The sequence below is a fragment of the Hippopotamus amphibius genome, chromosome 9 (genome assembly GCF_030028045.1).
Source record: "Hippopotamus amphibius kiboko isolate mHipAmp2 chromosome 9, mHipAmp2.hap2, whole genome shotgun sequence".
In the NCBI taxonomy this organism is placed as follows: domain Eukaryota; kingdom Metazoa; phylum Chordata; class Mammalia; order Artiodactyla; family Hippopotamidae; genus Hippopotamus; species Hippopotamus amphibius.
The window spans coordinates 39194090-39197947 of record NC_080194.1 but is presented as its reverse complement, the minus strand read 5'-3'; the positions used below and the strand labels follow the sequence as shown (position 1 = coordinate 39197947).

The following is a 3858-nucleotide window of genomic DNA, read 5'->3' as shown; positions in this document are numbered from 1 at the left end:
CTCCAGGAAGACAGGCCCAGGGCTCAGCTGGGATATCCTCAATGAGAGATCATACCTTATCTTGCTTTATAGATTGTTACCTTCTGGCTCCCTGCCCAAGGCCAGGGATCCATTCTCCATCAACTCCCCTGGCCTGGCCTTGCTGTAACCATTGGGGTCCAGAGGAGCCACAGAGGTTAGGGAGATGAGAGGAATGATTTGAAAACCCTAAGCTGCATGGAGTGAGAAACCTACCCAGAATCAGTGTCCAGGTGGATGTTAATAGAATTTTGGGGAGGGAGGGACGGAGGGAAGGAAAGGTGAAAGAAGAGACAGAGTGTGAAACATGACAACTTGTGCTGGGTCAACTTCCTATATGTTGCCGACTAAAGCTAGTGAGTGGTACTAGTTGTGTTACCAAGTCCAAGCTCACTCCGCTCGCCGCACAACAGGCCAATGAATCAGAGACGAGGTGTTGAGGCAAGGAATACAACTTTATTCAGAAAGCAGGCAGACCAAGAAGATGGCAGACTCCTGTCTTCAATAAACCATCTTATTGGGGTCTGGATGCCAGTTTGTTTTATAGAATCAGAGAGGGAGAGGCCGTGAGGAAGTAAAGTTAAAGGGCCATCAGTCTTACAAAAGATCTCCGGGAATGGCCAGCCTCAGGGAGGAGACATGCTAATTTCAGCCATTCACACAGGTGGGCAGGGCAGTTGTCTGCCTGTGAGCTGAACTGAGGCACTTCAGTTTACATTCAGGCAGAGGGGCAGTGTTCCCTGAGGCAGGCCATCGTGTATAATTATAATAACAAAAGCAGCAAAAGCAAAGGTTAAAGTCAAAGAAACAGATCTAACATGGAGTCTGACTTAGCTCTACAGGGTACAGTTGGAAAAGCAGGAGAAAGGCTCTGAGCAAAGTAGGGAAAAGGCTTAGGGAGGGAGCCACAGTGTTGCCCACTCCCTTCCCTCCCAGCCAATATGTCTCCCAAGATTTAGATATTAATCACCCGGGTCAGAGACCATATCAGTTTGCAGAGCTGTGCTCTATTTTATTCCTATTGCCACATTTCCCCAGCCCTTCCTGTCTTCATTGGTTCAGCAAACACAGAGCTCCTGCTCAGTGTCACACCCTGTACACAGGCCCCATTCAGAGGCACCTTTCACTCATTTGGTCCTGGCTGGGCAAAGCGGTGGAAAAAAACAAGACCGTGATCCCCAGCCGTGTCCTGGGCCTCCCTGTCTGCCAGGGCCCAGACCCAGTGTGTGTGATGCATCTGTGGAGATCAGTATGGAGTTAGAAAGAGGAGGAATAAATAGTCTCTGCACGGTAGACTCAGGCACGGAGAGGTCCCTTCAATGTGTACTCAGCCCCTCCCCCCGCCCCCAACCCTGTTCTGAGAGTAGGGCTGGGGGTGAGCATAGGGCCACCTAGTGGCAAACAATGGACATGCCTCAGAGCTCTGCCCAGATGGGCTCTGCAGCCCAGCTTGACCAACTGAGGGAACATGCTGCAGAGAATAGGGTGCTCATTCATTCCTGGGGGGGGCCATCTCAGGGCCCACATCCCTCACTGCCCCTGCCCAGCAGAGCCGAAGCAAGTGCCTGAGCCCCTGAGTGATCCATTGGGTCCGCCCTCCATAGACCACAGGAATGAGGGCAGGGGCACCGCCGCGTAGAGGTCAGCCAGTAGGATGTGGATACGGCTGGGCACCATGTGGCGGCCGAAACGGTGCACCAGGAAGGAGAAGAGGGCAGGTGTGTAGAAGAGGGTGATGATACTGGCATGGGCCCTGCAGGTGCCCAGGGCCTTGCGGCGGGCACCGTGAGGCAGCAGGCAACAGACAGAGCGGAGGATGAGGGCACAGGAAGCACCTATGAGCCCTCGGTCCAGGACTGGCGAGAGCAGCGCGGTAGCCAGTCCATACCAGACGTTGGGGTGCGTGTCGCCACAGGCCAGCTGAGCCAGGCCCATGTGCTCACAGTAGGTGTGGCGCAGGGCCCGCTGCCCACAGCAAGGCTGTCTCTGGAGCAGGGCCACCGGGGGTGCCATGACACAGGCCCCACGGGTCACAGCAGCTACAGCCACGATGCCTACCACGCGCAGGGTCGGCAGCGCCCCATAGCGCAGAGGCTGGCAAATGGCCACGTAGAGGTCCAGGGCCATAGCCAGCAGCACCGAGGACTCAGCAATGAAGGCCACGTGGGTGACAAAGAGCTGGGCGAGGCAGGCCCCAAAGGAGATCTCACCTGACAGGCCCCAGAGCACAGCCAGAGCTTCAGGCACTGTGGATGTGGCCAGAACCAAATCGGCGGCTGCCAGAAGCCCCAGTCGTTAGTTCATGGGTGCCTGAAGTGCCTTGTCAGCTGCCAGCAGCCCCAGTAGAAGGGCATTCCCACCAGAGCTGCCATGTGCAGCAGGCACACAGGCACAGAAAGCCAGGCATGCAAAGCCTCCATTCCCAGTACCCCCAGCAGGACAAAGGGTCCAGGCCCGGAGATGATCCTGCAGTGCCTGGTTGAGAACGGGCCCTGCAGGGTCCAGCTCCATCTCCTGGTTCCACCTGGCTCTGTCCCTGCGGGGAGCAGAAGGGGCCTGTGAGAAGCAATCACCAGTTCCACAGAGGTTTAAGATAGGTGGAGGTGAGGATGAAGGCTGAGGATGCGACAGCATTTGCTGAGAGCCATCTTTGTCAGGCGTCATTCCAGGGATTCGGCATGCACTGACCTGCAAATTCCCTAATGGCCTGTGATTTTGCTATTGCTTCCTCCCATAGGGTGGATCAAGGAATTGGTTTCTAAGAGGCTAAAAGCCTTCCTCCAAGTCATACATCTGGTACATAAAAGAACTAGAATTTGAGTCAAAACTCATCTGACTAAAGATCATGGTCTTCTGACAGTCTTCTCTGGATGGAACGTCTCTACATCAGCCCACATGTGTGGGGACGTTGGAATATGCTTTTCCTGATCACCTGCCGAAGAGGAAGTCATTCCTGCCATCTAACCCTAAACCCTTTAATATTAACTGATGTTAAAGGGATTAGGTATCCGTGCTCCCTCCACCCTAGGGGAGATGTAAATCAAAGGAAGGAAATATAGAATGGCTCTTTTCTACTCCATTCACTAACAAATGCTCAGACAAACTCTTCTCCAAGATCCTTTTCCAGAAGATACTTTATTAGCTCAGACCCACTCTCCCAACATCACATTCCTCCTAGTCTGTCCAGTTATTTTTCCCAGCTGCCCATGGCCTTTGGCATCCTTCCCTGCAGCTCTGATGCACCATAGCTCTCTGTACCTGGATCATGGAACTTAATTTCTTCTTCGACCAGGGCAGACATCCATCCCCGGACTCAGCTTTGGGGCTCTTCTTTCTTCTGTCCTTTGTCCGTGGGGACACCCTCTGGGTTCTATGGCAACTGAGTCTGAGGACGTTCTGATCCCTTTAGGATACAGCAGAGCATCAAGGTTGGGCTGCAGTAGAAGGGACTGGGGTCAGATGCCACAACGCAACTGGTGGTCAAGTTAAAATAGTGGAGGTAGGTGGACTTTACTTATCTGGGTTAAAGTGGGTAAAGAACAGTCTGAAAGGGCTTCCTAGGTGGTGCAGTGGTTAAGAATCCGCCTGACAATGCAGAGGTCACGGGTTCGATCCCAGCTCCAGGAAGATCCCACATGCCGCGGAGCAACTAAGCCCGTGTGCCAAAAAAAAAAAAAAAAAAAAAAAAAAGAACAGTCTGAAAGAAAGACCTAAGCTTGGGTTTTGCCTGTTCCAACTGAGGATGAGTTATACCCTTGAATTTTATGAGATATAGCCTCTGGTATCATAACCTAGTCCTGGGGACTGAGGCATTTGGGTCAGGTGAGCAGAGAACAAGGA

At 53.0% G+C, this 3858-nt stretch overlaps 1 pseudogene; it reads right to left on the bottom strand.

The window, feature by feature from the left end:
- Window positions 1–1957: 1957 nt before the first annotated feature.
- On the bottom strand, window positions 1958–2529 carry LOC130860366 (olfactory receptor 52B2-like; annotated as a pseudogene).
- Window positions 2530–3858: the final 1329 nt, after the last annotated feature.